The 15,035-nt window shown below is 45.2% G+C and overlaps 1 long non-coding RNA gene across 1 annotated transcript; it reads right to left on the bottom strand.

Annotated features, from left to right (window-relative positions):
• Positions 1 to 1,376: 1,376 nt before the first annotated feature.
• LOC311238476 lies at positions 1,377 to 14,334 on the bottom strand. The gene is made up of 7 exons (XR_014620367.1): positions 14,229 to 14,334; positions 7,994 to 8,023; positions 7,768 to 7,822; positions 7,435 to 7,519; positions 6,923 to 6,996; positions 6,027 to 6,152; positions 1,377 to 1,560 (listed from the first exon to the last, which is right to left on the bottom strand). It is a non-coding gene; the product is annotated as an uncharacterized lncRNA (long non-coding RNA).
• Positions 14,335 to 15,035: the final 701 nt, after the last annotated feature.

Genomic DNA, 15,035 nt, shown 5'->3' with positions numbered 1-15,035 from the left:
TTTTACATGTTTTCCCATAATTATTACAATCAAACTCCTTCAATTAAGTGACAGAACTCAAAGTTCAGCAGTGAAACACTGTTATTCTACATGTTTTCCCATAATTATTACAATCAAACTCCTTCAATTAAGTGACAGAACTCAAAGTTCAGCAGTGAAACACTGTTATTTTACATGTTTTCCCATAATTATTACAATCAAACTCCTTCAATTAAGTGACAGAACTCAAAGTTCAGCAGTGAAACACTGTTATTTTACATGTTTTCCCAGAATTATTACAATCAAACTCCTTCAATTAAGTGACAGAACTCAAAGTTCAGCAGTGAAACACTGTTATTTTACATGTTTTCCCATAATTATTACAATCAAACTCCTTCAATTAAGTGACAGAACTCAAAGTTCAGCAGTGAAACACTGTTATTCTACATGTTTTCCCATAATTATTACAATCAAACTCCTTCAATTAAGTGACAGAACTCAAAGTTCAGCAGTGAAACACTGTTATTTTACATGTTTTCCCATAATTATTACAATCAAACTCCTTCAATTAAGTGACAGAACTCAAAGTTCAGCAGTGAAACACTGTTATTTCACAGGTTTTTCCTCAATTATTACGATCAAACTCCTTCAATAAAGTGACAGAACTTAAAGTTCAGCAGTGAAACACTGTTATTTTACAGGTTTTCCCATAATTATTACAATCAAACTCCTTCAATTAAGTGACAGAACTTAAAGTTCAGCAGTGAAACACTGTTATTTCACAGGTTTTTCCTCAATTATTACAATCAAACTCCTTCAATAAAGTGACAGAACTCAAAGTTCAGCAGAGAAACACTTTTATTGTACAGATTGTTAGAAACAAAAAGCTTCAAGTGTTAACAAACGATCAGGATTGTAAAACTGCTTTATTTTGGAAGCAAGTGTGCTGTATAAAACAGATTCAAATGATTTAAAACTTTAGCTTGCAGTGTTTGTTCAAATATAATGTTTAAATACAGTATGTAAAGTTAAAAACCTATAGAAGTACAATCTAAACACTATTTATGGATCAATATGCATGGCAGCTGCCACCATTGGTGTGTGAATGTGTGTGAATAGGTGAATGAGAGGCCATACGCGCTTTGGATAAAAGCGCTATTGCTATATAAGTGCAGTCCATTGAACATAACATAATGGCCAAGTAGTAAATTAAACTTTATGTCCACAATTCTGAACTATCCCTTCAATGTCATCAGATGATTTCAACTTTTAAAAGCGGAGAAAGCAACATATTGTGCTGTTGAACCGAGGGGGTTGTGGTCAGGTCTACAGTTTTTTAGCTTTACCATTTCAGTTTTATATTGTTTTCCACAATATTCTCCCGACCCCTGGGGGCTCCATAATATATGTGAACATTATACTGTTTAATTCAGAATCCCAACTATACAGTGTATTACTAAGTAAAAATCAAAACATACCACACCACAAAAGGTCAATGAATCAGTGGCACAAGTGAAGAGCAGATAAGGAACAATCCTCCAGATTGGCAGTAATCAGCTGGATCCTTGGTGCATGGTGCATCTGGGAAAATGAAAAAAAAGGACACTATGATTCACTGGAAAGTCCGGGACTGTACATTAGGAGGGGGTGGGTGGTAGGAAAAAAGATATATACGGTGGGGAGGAGACTGTCTACAGATACACCTGTGTGATGTTGCTACGGAGTTAAGCTAATAAACGTATACTATACTCACAACCACAGCAGGGGACACAACTATTTTGTTACCCTGCCATGTGGCGGACAGACCTCGCAAATGTCACTCGCCCAATAGCCTCCAGCTGCAACCACTCGAGTCCCTGAGTGATGACTGCTTGGCGCCGCCTCGGTAGAAAAAATTCCCTTTTCATGATATTTGGCGCCTCTGATTGGCTCAATTTTGTTTCAATCTGTATGCATCTACAAATCATATTATACCAGGTAGTCAATTCCGTTAGACTGCGAATCAAATTGACGGATCTCCCCAATCAAATTGACGGAAATCCGTCTTGAGACGGAACACTTTAATGCCTGCATTCAACATCGATTATCTATTGTTCAGGATGTAGGAACGTTATACTTTTTCATTCATACAAAAATACAAAAATACCTTCTAGAATATAAGTATGTTTTATCATTTCCTGTAGTAATTCCTAGAACGTGAGTTATAGACCTAAATGCATCGATTGCCGTTTATTCCCTAGACACGCTATATTAAAAAATTCAACTGTATATGATCGTATACGTTATGCGTCATCATGCACGGAGGAAAGGGGGGGGGGGCGGCGTTTATAATTACGTGATCGTCAGTAAATGCTTTATGTAGTATGGGTGATATATTGATCAGATGGTTTGCAGTGAAATGAATAAATTGGGCTGAAAATAACCAGGGTTTAGCCCAGTCAGATTTAAGGCTTTAAGACTTTTTAATGCCAATCAGAATTAAATTTAATACCAATTTCACGATAACAAAATGGCAAAAATCATGGGTACTCTCAGTACTCATTCAAGGGTACTACGACTATGCCTGCACCTCATGGTACCAAAGCACCTCAAAGGCACTAAAAACAAGATTACAAACATCACAAAACAAACTGGTCAGACTACTGCTTAACCTCACTCCTAAAACCCACTTTACCCCTGCCCACATTCAAAACCGCTCTTAAAGAGCACCTACGGGAGACTGCAATTCGAAACTGGCCACCGTAAATGTCCACCCCCCCCCCCCCTCCTCCTAATGTACAGTCTCATCCCCATCATATATATATAATATTTTCTGTTAGGATCTCTGGGTAACAGTACTGTATATTATTTGCATATCGTATATGTCACAAATGTAACAGTACTACAGTATATACCTGTATGTCATGTATGTCCCTATGCCATAAATGTCATGATGTCATGTATGTTTTTACTGTATTTATTTCTGTATATGTTCGGACAGAGATACGGGATGGTTTGAAAGCTCGGCGTTGCTAATAAATATTTTTAATATTTTTTTATAAACTGCTCAAAGCGGCATTATTTCCGCCGTTGGGTGATCACAGCGCCTGCGCACCATCCCGTATCTCTGTCCGAAACCCTCGTGCAACTGTGAGCACATTTGTAATGTCTCTGTGATACTTGTATAACGAACGGTTCGGCCAGAACCAGTCCTTCAGGGTAAATCTAGGTTGGTTTCCCATTGAGGAGCAAGTGACTGTGGATTCACTCGGTGCAGCACAGTCACGAAAGGGGCTATGGACCCTGATGTAAACAAGACAAACGTCTTTCTCTGGTCTGCATCACCTTAACAATTGTGTGTATTGAGCCGTACTGTATTGTACCCATTCTGCAATCTGTTAAATAAAGTTTTCATTCATTCATTCAGCCAGCCGCCGCGCTCACTGGGGCTATTGATAGCGTCAATTAATTGTTGTTGTTGTTGGTACTGCCGCTGCGGATGTGAACGGGGCCGGAGGGGCTTTGGGAGGATGGGAAAGTTATTATTATTATTATTATTATAATAGTAATTGGCTATCATACGTGCCTAGCTAGCGTTAGCTAAAAGAGCCCTCGCAGTGAAGTTATTATTATTATAGCTATCATACTGCAATATAAACTGAGTTTTATAGTGAAAAGAGCAGCTTTATTTTGGTCAAGATTGAAGGCTCTATATTGCAGGAAATTGCACATACAGGTGTTCATTAAATGTAAAAAAAATAAAATAAAAAAAAAGAATAAAAAAGAATCTTGCACCCCCACTTTCAACTATAACTAGGCGGCCATGGGTGTATATATGAATTTTGAATGCCATGGCGAAAAAATTCAATATTGATCTCAATAACGCTGTACAGCGAGATCCAATAGGGTCCAGCTGCAGACTCGGAGCCTCGGTCCAGATTGGAACTTCCGCCCTGCCACAGGACTATTACTCCTGTGACAGGGCAATGCGCTGATTGGCGGAAAGTACGGAAGTATCTCGAAGTACGTCTGACGTATCTCGAATTACGTCTGACGTTTCTCTACGTTAGCGAACATTAAACGTTGTATTCATAAAATAATATAAATTCAGCAGCATGGGGAGGGCCGGGGGGAGGGGAGGTACAGGTAGTAGAAGACATAGAGGTACAGGTCACATAATTATAGTACAGTGGAGAAGTAAAAATAGAATAAAAAGGCAGTGGAAACAATATACAATATTATTAACTCTAATAATAACACGCCTCGCAGGCTCATTATAATACGAGAGCCGTGGGTCTGCATTGTATAGAGCGGATCCCCCGGCCGTATTCAAGCGCTGGAGCGCTTTGCCATGGATAAAACTGTATTAATATAGTAGTAATAATAGTAGTTGGCTAGTTGCGCGCTTCTGGCCACCTCCCGCAGTGCGCGCATACACACATACTGTCTGTAGCCTATACAGTACGTGCAAAATTAGTTGTCAAGAGCCAATCGCACAGGTTGCCTCATCTCATCTGGCTCTGCAAATAGATCTAGAGTCTGAATATCATATATAGCCTGCTGATGATCTCTCTCAAATCCATTCTGAGAACGGAATGCAGTGCCTGCGACGCGGGTCTTGATTGATTGATTGATTGATTGATTGATTGAAAATTGTATTAACAGATCATGCTGGACCTACAAAAGGCCTTTGACACTGTCAATCACTCCATTCTTGATTGAACATTTTATTAACAGATTGCAGAATGGGTACAGTACAGTACAGCTCAATACACACAATTGTTAAGGGGATGCAGACCAGAGAAAGACTTTCGCCTTGGGGGGGGGGGGGGGGTCGGGTAGGAGGGGTGGGTGGGTGGGGGACACTGTGCAACTGTACAAGCAAAACTGTACATTGGAATATTGACAAAACCATACTTGGTCATTTACTGTACATTGGAGGGGGTTGGGTTACAACACAGGAGCAGAGTATAAACAACAGTACAGGAATGAGAAACAGTACTGTACTGTTTTGTAGGTCCAGCATGATCTGTTAATACAATTTTCAATCAATCAATCAATCAATCAATCAATCAATCAATCAAGACCCTCGTCGCGGGCACTGCATTCCGTTCTCAGAATGGATTTGAGACGAGAGAGAGAGAGAGAGAGAGAGAGAGAGAGATCATCAGCAGGCTATATATGATATTCAGACTCTAGATCTATTTGCAGAGCCAGATGAGATGAGGCAACCTGTGCGATTGGCTCTTGACAACTAATTTTGCACGTACTGTATAGGCTACAGACAGTATGTGTGTATGCGCGCACTGCGGGAGGTGGCCAGAAGCGCGCAACTAGCCAACTACTATTATTACTACTATATTAATACAGTTTGATCCATCGCAAAGCGCTCCAGCGCTTGAATACGGCCGGGGGATCCGCTCTATACAATGCAGACCCACGGCTCTCGTATTATAATGAGCCCGCGAGGCGTGTTATTATTAGAGTTAATAATATTGTATATTGTTTCCACTGCCTTTTTATTCTATTTTTACTTCTCCACTGTACTATAATTATGTGACCTGTACCTCTATGTCTTCTACTACCTGTACCTCCCCTCCCCCCGGCCCTCCCCATGCTGCTGAATTTATATTATTTTATGAATACAACGTTTAATGTTCGCTAACGTAGAGAAACGTCAGACGTAATTCGAGATACGTCAGACGTACTTCGAGATACTTCCGTACTTTCCGCCAATCAGCGCATTGCCCTGTCACAGGAGTAATAGTCCTGTGGCAGGGCGGAAGTTCCAATCTGGACCGAGGCTCCGAGCGGAAGTTCCAATCTGGACCGAGGCTCCGAGTCTGCAGCTCGACCCTACTTGCGAGATCTGGCGGTCAAAGCATGGCGGGCAATAACCCTTTACAGCGTGGATGTGTTAATAATGATTTGAAGATGTTTACACTTTTTTTTACAACCCTACTGTTCTCCCAAGAATTAAATAAAGGTTTCATGATGATGACATGTCCTAGAAGAGAGATATAGATAGAGTGGGTGTGTTTGTGTTTGTACATGGAAGTTATACTCACATCAGCTTAAGGGAGATGCCATCCATGTCAATTCAGCATAGGATGATTCAGATGGCCTTGTGGTCAGCAGGGTCCCCCTCTGGCTGCTGGCCTCTGGTAGAGGTGTAGATCACCAGTGTCATCCCTCTGAGAACACAATTAGACTTTAGACAGTGGCTTGCGAGCACGATGAGCCTCATTTCTTTATTTTGTGATTGCTCTATCTATCTGATCTTATTACAAAATACTTGCCTCCTAGATCACTAAATGCGGGGCTCCTATCCTATTGAACATATTTTACTTTGTGTGTTTATTTTAACAATAATTTGTGATGCCATCACACAAACTGGCATTTAAAGGGTCAAATTTCAAAAAGTCCTGCACCAGAATGCAGGAAATTAAGTTTTTGTAACAAAATAATTGTGTGTGTGTGTGTGTGTGTGTGTGTGTGTGCGTGTGTGTGAGAGAGAGAGAGAGAGAGAGAGAGAATGATGGACAATTGCTTGCTGTGTGAGAGAGAGAGAGAGAGAGAGAGAGAGAGAGAGAGAGAGAGAGAGAGAGAGAGATAGAGATTAAGTACATTTGCTGAAATACAGTTGTTCTTAATTTTCTCACTTGCTATGTGAGAATGTTAGTTATTATGTTCTCAATGCCCTTGCATTGTATGAGTTGTGTGGACGTGTTTGCTAGTTCTAGTGCTATCCCTTTGTACATTGTGGCTGTGTCTGACAAAAGTTAACAATAAATAATGGTATTAGGAATACATTTGCCTCCTGCGTGAACTGTGCATAGCTGAATAGACTGTATTTTAACACCGGTCATATGGTGGTACTTGGAGAGCCAGCTACATTCTCAGGTGGTACTTGGTGTAAAAAGTTTGAGAACCACTGATCTATCATGTATAAAATTCAACTCACAATTCTACATGGGCTTCAGGTGGTGGTCTGCGTCTTCAGGTGGTGACATACTTCCCGCAACTGGCGAAGAATCTCTGAAATATTGGATTGTTTGACAGTGACACACAACAGAATATTATTTTATGCCTGAATTTCCCCAAAATGGCTAATTGGACAGCACTTCTCCACCATCAGTGGCTATACGTGTCAGATAGGTGCAGATAGGAGAATCTGTCTGAATGACAAAGAAATCGCTTAACTCTCCCTCCCTCGGCCGCTATTGGCGCGACGGTGTAGCGGTCATTCCTATATGGCTATGACTATGAGCCCAGATGCAACGAGTAATTGTCTACTCAAAATCAACTAAGTGTCATGATTACGTCATTACAACCTGGGACTTGGATGGGAGAGCAGGAAAGATCCAATGTCTTCAGTCAAAAATCCGCCAATCAATGCAAAGGTAAACATACGTCTTTAGAGACGTTTTATATAAGAATAAACACCAGTGAACTTGTGTATAAAATTCAACTCACGCTACAGGCAGTCTCTGCCTGCGTGCAACTGCTGGTCTCTGGTGGTAATTCAGGAATGGCTTCAAGTTCCTCTGGCGAAGAATCTCTGAAATATTGAATACGACAATAAAAATGTTATGCCAGTGAGAGAGGGAGACGGAGATAGAGGGAGAGACAGACATAGCACTGCTGTGTCATCAAATGACAAAGGCTTTGGCAATGTAGGTGTTGTGTGAAGTGGAGGGGGTCGAGGTGAGAGAGACAGAAAGACAGAGATGAAAACACAGATAAAGGTGTGAAGTTTGAAGTGGGGTGAGAGAGACAGACAATATTGAATTGAAAGATAATACTTACTGAGCTGAATCAATGGCAGTGTGGTAATAGGGGCTGGAGTTATACATTGGCATTCCTAGAGAAAGAGCAACATAATTAACAAAATAAGGAAAAAATAAGCACCATCAAAGTAGTTATCAATGAGCACCATATAACCTACAGTAGCAAGTGTACCTAGCTCCATATACCTAGCGCATGTCTGGTGGTAAAAACAAAACATGATTTGAGAATGTGTTAGTTAACTCACCTTGATAGCGGCGATGATTGCCAGCGAATTCTAAAAAGAAGACGATCAAAATATTCAAAAAACCTTGTATGCAATTTATCAAGACTGTGTATATTATATATATATATATGTTTAGAGTAGCAGGAGCTAGAAGTTCAAATATGTCAGTCTTTCAAAGCCCCATTTTTTATATATAACAAAAGGCAGAATGAACATCACTGCCGCCCTGCTGGATTAAATTCTGAATTGCAGGTAGGCCTGAATAAGTATTTACTGTGCAAAATAACCAAAACCAGATAAATAATATCTGTTCTGTATCGTTAGTGGCTTAGCTTGGCATCGCCTTCTGCACTATCTCGCGTACGTGCACGCGTACTGAATAAACCACAAATGTACCTCTAATACCAGTATTAGTCTGACCACACCCCTCATCAGCTTACCTTCATAAGCAGGTGTGTGGTCACCTGCTCTCCTCCTTCTCGCTTTCACCACAAGGAAGAGGTGCCTCGGTAGATCCCCACACTTGACACCATGATGGAAGAAATTGGATTAGGAACAGCTTGGGAAACAAGGATACGTTGACATCATATCTTTATTTTCTCTCTCACTATTTTCGAGAAAATACGGCGATATTGTCTTCGTACTGGAGTGTCTAGAAGATGATGATCATTCTACAAACCCTCCACCGGTTTTCGTATTGGGAGCACGCCGCTGCATGCTTCTCAACTGCAGTTCCTTGCTGTGTTTGTTGGGGTGAAACCTGTCAGGCCACAGCTGAACTGTCGGACATGCCGCTGTTGTGAGGAGCGGTGCGTTCCAGGTTGGGTGAGTAGTGTTTGCTGGCGGGCTCCACTTGTCTGTTAGTGCTATGGGGGCTACTTGACAAAGTTTATGGAAACCGGCCCCAGGCTAGGGTCCTTTGTTTAGCCGTCTAGGCGACAGAAGGCCTTGGTCTGGCGACCATTATAGTTTTAACTAGTGGGCCGCGACCATTGACACTGGTGATCCCTGTGTGTTCTGGACGAGTGGATTCTCTCTGTCACCGTGTTAAGACCCCATCTTTCATATCCAAATGAGAGTATTCCTTCACGAGGGGATATGTGCATGTAATGTGCGATAGCGGCAGATTCATGTTCAAAGTCAGCTATACAGGCCAGTTGGTACTGTGCTGATTCCGCCGGACGTGTTAATGTCACCGTTGTGAAGCGGTGTTGACGTCTTGTTTTCTCTTTTCTCTTAAAAAGTGAGGAGGGTTCAGAACGGCGGCCTGTCTGGGTGAGTGTTATGTCATTGTTTACATGTTCATAGCTTACGGTTAGCCGGTCGGTGGCCTGGCGCGGGGTAGCTTGGCTTCTCGCGCGCCGCCGGGAGCTCGCTCCTGATCGCGTGCGTCGTAGATCGGCGTCTCGCGAGCGGAAGCAATAGCACCCGAACGGTTGGAGCAGCCGTTAGCTTGATGCTATTCTGTTGAACGTGCTTTGATTTTTAACATGTTTTACACTCTTGACCACGACGTCATCCTTGACAGGGGATGTTCGTCGACCCTGCCTGAGCCTAGACGGGGATTGCGTCAACAAAGAGGACTGTAGCGACTGGTGGAGCGGCGACGCTGCCCGGATCGAACAACACGGGACGGCTGTGTTCTACGGTGGCTTGTGACTGCACTTCGCTGATCTGCGTTCCGGGCAGGTACGGGGTTGGCCAGACCTCATAACACGTCTTCTGGTTTTACCTTGCTAAATGTATTGTGAATAACGGTGTTTTTTCCCAAAACGTGTGTTGTTGCAATGCATTTGAGATACGTTGCGGGTTGTGTGTGAGCTGTTTTTGTCACTGGCAGTTAGCTTCTCCGTGCAGGTCGTGATGTATTGATCTGGTTGTTGTGTGAGAAACATCATGGTGTTTATGTGTACCGTGTACTCACTACTAAGGCAACTAACCTATGAAGCTATGCTTGGTGACGAGTGAGTAAAAGAATGTTCTTTCTCAGACTGTAATGACAATGAACAGTGAGTTCACACATTAACAGGTTTTCCTGTTTTAACTGGCCGTATTGAGGGTAAAATAGGAGGATTGTGTTTTCCCCCCCCGGTTCCCTGGGGACTTTATCACCTCCTATCAGACATGTTGTGCATTAATTGTGTCTTTTGTGTGGTAGGGATACGATGTAACTCTCAGCTTGATTGCTGAGGTTGTGCTAAATCTGCTGGAGAAACTTATTTCCTAAAGGGAAATTGGTTTGGTTGCTGTCATGTGTGCTTAGCAAGGCCTGTGGTCGATACTAATCAAGAATGATGTATTCTCTCATTGTGAAAAAAACGGCGTTCCTCTGTTGAGTGTTTTTGCCATTTTTTGTAGGTGATGATGGGTTGTGTGTGTCATGTGACCTACAACTGGGTTGTACTGGCCACAGAAGCACATGTGTATGTTGGACCGGGGTTCTTAGAGCCCTCTCTATTCTGTGTTTTTCCTTAGTAAAAATCAGATAGCAGGTTAGCTCGTGCGCTGTGTGGAGCTGTGAAACGCTTCATAGAGCTGACTATGACTGTGTCATATTCTCTTTTTGTCGTTACGTCGTATCATGGGTGTGGGGTCGTAAAGGGGTGAACTGGTAACCTTTCCTCTCCCCATTGTTCTGTCGGTCAGGGGTACACCCCCTGTCCTTCAAGGTTCCCGTCACGTGGCGGTTCGGCACGTTACGGGGGGGGGGGGGGGGGGGGGGGAGAGGGAGTTCCTGGTCCCACGGCCTGGTATATTGGGCGTGTGCACCGCAGGAATTCCCCCGCCATAGAGTACGTCACCGTGCGCGTCTCTGTTGGTAGGACTTCCGTGTGCTGTTCAGGTCCATGTGATGGATCTGTTTTCAGGGGGGGTGGTCAGGGCTCCTCCTCACCAAGCGCCTACTCAGGCCTTCTGTGAGTTCGGACTCCTTCTTCCATGTGAGGAAGCCTCCATCAGAGTACAGAGCCTTCCTCCTCAGATTGTCAAAGTGAGTGGACCCTCTAGAAGGGTCCTTTTCTATTGTATGTATATTCGATTCAATTCGTTTATTGAGTGTGTATGGGTTCGGTGCCTCTTCCCCGGAGGCCCTAAAACCAGTTTTTTACATGGCTCAAGGTGCAATATATTCTTTTCAATCTGTACAGCTCGCGTGGGAAGTCTCTCTGGGGATCCCCGTCTCTTTCCTATGGGAGGGTGGTGGGATGTAAAAATGTGAACATTTTTTACCCCGGCTGTGTAGACTGGGATACATACTGTTGATGCTTCCTTCTTTCTATTCCAGAAGTGTTGGAGTTAGGGAGTGTCACACCCCTCTTGTCGTTCCCCTGGGCGCCTTGGGGATTCAATGACAGGTCTAAATAGCCTGTTCATTGATGGGGGTGTGTCCCGACGCACGTATAGTGCTAGCTCGCTGTAAACAGGCGATTGACTGGCACGCCTTAGTTGCTTGTGGTTGAAACAGCGTTTTTATAAAGCAACTGAGATGGGGGTTTTTCCTCTTCCGGCGACCACATCCCATGACCTGGGTGGGTTGTCGACGGATTCTCGTTCATGTCTGGGGGATGATGACGGGATGGATCTGAACATATGTAGTGGGGTCTCACGCCCTTGGGGTGGGCCACCAGGCGCGGTTCGTCCCGACGTCTGGGTGGCGCCTTCTTTTCATGTTAAGATCAACACGCATATCTGCCCTTCTCCTGGAGTAGGCATGTCGGCGTGGTTAGGGCACGGGACTGGTTCTGGTCACGCTGGTCCAGATCAGTTGAACCCGTTGTCCGCCGGGGATGCAGATCTGCTGTTCTGGTACCCTGAGGGACTTGGGCTTTTTTCAGGGGGAAAAATGCCAGGTCGGTCTGGGTGTCACAGGGTTAAGCGCTATGGAGACCCTGGTTGGGTATGTTTTTACTCAGCACTGTCGTCATGGCTTACAGCCATGCCATTCTGTACGCGCTCGATCTCGTCGGATCTCGGCCGCTACACAGGTTGGTCCTGGTTAGTACTTGGTTGGGAGACCGCCGGGGAATACCAGGTACGGTGTGCTTAGGGGCTGGTTCTCCATTATTTTTCGCTCCTCTCTCACGCATGGCGAAGAGGGGCCTGTGGGGGTGGTTTTTTGACCTCCTCTGGTGACCCTGTGCTTCCCGTACCGCCAGGCCCGGTCCGAAGTGATGTTTGCGACCCGTAGGCCTGGGTTAACCCTTTTTGGAAACTGAAACACTTGTACTGCGGTATAGCCGGTGTATACCCGCAGGTGTGTTTTGGAGTTTTTTCTTGAGGGGTTATAGGAACAACCACCGCATTGGGTAACACCGAGGTGGTTGATTCCCTGGTGTGTTGGAGCAGTGTCAACTCCCGGGTTCACCGTTTGAGGGTGCCCCTGCACGTTCATGACGTCTGCCAATCGTGTCAGCCTTCTCTGCCTCGACCCCTCTGGGTGGGGGTTGTTAAATGGAGGCTTGGTCATGCAACACCGCCAGCTTACGCTCCTTCCGCCGGGGCGGCTGTGTTCAGCTGTCCCCTCTGGCGCCTGTCTCGTCCGCAGTCTCCAGGCTAGGGTTAACAGCCTGTTGCCTGGTTTTTCCCCGGTGCGCTGCCTGCTTCCGTTGGTTAACCTTTTTTGTGTGCTTACGGCCATGCTGACTGCCTATTCTGCAGGGTCAGTGTGCCAGGCGGTGTACTATTGGGGGGACGGGGCCCGCTCGGCTTACGGCCATACCGACCTGAACACGCCCGGTCTCGTCCGATCTCGGAAGCTGGGCAGGTTCTGGCCTGGTTGGTTCCGCCTGGGAATACCAGGTGCAGTAACTGAGGGGCCTTTGTCCGAATACGCTGGCGATGTGGGGGGCGTGGCACTACGTGCCCACCTGGTGGGGTCTTGATGCTGGCATCATGGACTTCTCCGGGCCCCCATTCCAGGGAGTCCAGTCCTTTTGGTGGGTCTGGGTCTTCCTTCGTGCTCCGCTGCTACGGCCTTGCCACGGGGTTGGGTTTGCCCTTGACCCCGTGATTCTGGGGGCAGTAACGAGGTTGTTCCTCCGTTCGTTCCCGGGTGGCATGCGGGTTGTGCGTGTGTGTAGTCGTGGGGTCAGGCCACGGTCTGCTCACCCTGTGCGTTGAGTTGCTTGAGTGCCTCTTTCGCACGGTCGGGTCCGTCGCCCTCCCGTGACGTCCCTAATAGGGGGGCTACCCTCCATTAGGGGGGGTCGGGGGGGCTCGGCCCTCCCTGTTCTGATGGTTTTGGGGGGCTGTCAGCGGGGTGTATTTGTCAGCCAAGTGGCTCCGCTTGGCCTCCCTTGTGCAGAAGGCGATGCCAAGCTAAGCCACTAACGATACAGAACGTTAGGTTATGACTATAACCAAGTTCTGTTAGTTAGGGGCGATGCTTGGCATCGGACGCCGCTGCAGCCCTTGTCCTCACCTTGTGGTGAAAGCTTGGGAAGGAGGAGAGCAGGTGACCACACACCTGCTTATGAAGGTAAGCTGATGAGGGGTGTGGTCAGACTAATACTGGTATTAGAGGTACATTTGTGGTTTATTCAGTACGCGTGCACGTACGCGAGATAGTGCAGAAGGCGATGCCAAGCATCGCCCCTAACTAACAGAACTTGGTTATAGTCATAACCTAACGTTTTTTTATGAAGCACAGATCATGTTAATTAAGTATTCTGAGTCTGAGCAGACAGAAAACCATCTTACCCTCAGCAAGGGATTACTTTGTGCTGAAGACCCACAATGCAACACAACAACTGCAAGCTAAAATGCCTCACATACAAAACGAAATAAAATAGAGCCATGGCTGTGTCCCAAGTTTAACACAATTGAACTATAATAAAGTATTTGTTAACACTAGTTACAACAATGCTTATGTAACTATTAAAAACGTACATTTTAATCACGAAACAAAATGGCAGAATAACGTTAGCTAGCATGATAGCTAGCTAACGTTAGTAGCTATAATAATATGCATCACTATTTGCTCAAACAAGCTCCAAACTATTTGCCACGGCACAGAGATAACATTTAGTCAAACGATAACAGCCCGGTGATGGTATCTGAACGGAATCATACTATTCCCATAAGAACTCACTTACCAGTTAAGTACCATCTAGCATGTTAGCTAATAATGCTAACAAGCTTCGTTCTAGCCTACTAGTTGCCACCACGGTAATAATTCACAAAGTAGCATGTAGTCAAACGATGACAGCAAGATTATGGTATGTGAATGGCATAATACATAATATTGTCAATGACTTACCAAGGAGTTTGGCTCAGACTATTTGTCAAGCAGTCAGTGAAGACACCATCCATCGCGCCAAAGTGTTTGAATACCTCAAGTCCCGTGAGATCTTCTAGGTCTCGCGAGTTGCTTAGGACTATACCCTCTCGAAGGGGAGGGGAGGGGGAGGAGGGGAGGGGGAATCTACTAAATTGATTCAACGACAGTTTTTCAAATGTTGAAATGGTATCTGTAATTAAATATTGAATCAACATAGCTTTTTCAACCTCAACCAAAAATAACCAATCTGACTGTACATTGGAGGTGGTTGGGTGGGTGGGGGGGTTGGGTAGGAGGGGTGGGTGGGGGACACTGTACAACTGTACATAAATATTACAGTGACAGTCCAGTTGAGTTAATGGATGGAGGGGGGGGGGGGGGCGTTGACTTGCAACGGATGGACTATAGTGCAGCAATGCAAGTTCAATTCACAGTTATTACTACAGACCGGTGGCACTCACCTCTGTGGTCATGAAATGTTTCGAGAGGCTGGTCAAGGACCACATTTGTGCCTCCCTCCCCAGTGATATGGACCCTATGCAATTTGCATACAGGACAAACAGGTCCACTGACGACGCGGTCTCCCAGGTACTGCACAGCACCCTCTCTCACCTTGACCGTCAGAAGGGGGGCTATGTGAGACTGTTGTTCATACAGCTCAGCGTTCAACACCATAGTCCCCATCACCAGACTGGTGGACAAGCTGATCGAGCTGGGTCCGAGCTCCGCCCTGAGCGCCTGGGTACTGGACTTTCTGAGTGAAAGACCCCAGGCGGTCAGGGTGGG

This window comes from Notolepis coatsorum (assembly GCF_963971535.1).
Source record: "Notolepis coatsorum genome assembly, chromosome: 12".
Classification (NCBI taxonomy): Eukaryota; Metazoa; Chordata; class Actinopteri; order Aulopiformes; family Paralepididae; genus Notolepis; species Notolepis coatsorum.
The sequence above is the reverse complement of the archived record's forward strand: the minus strand, read 5'-3'. Positions and strand labels throughout refer to the sequence as shown.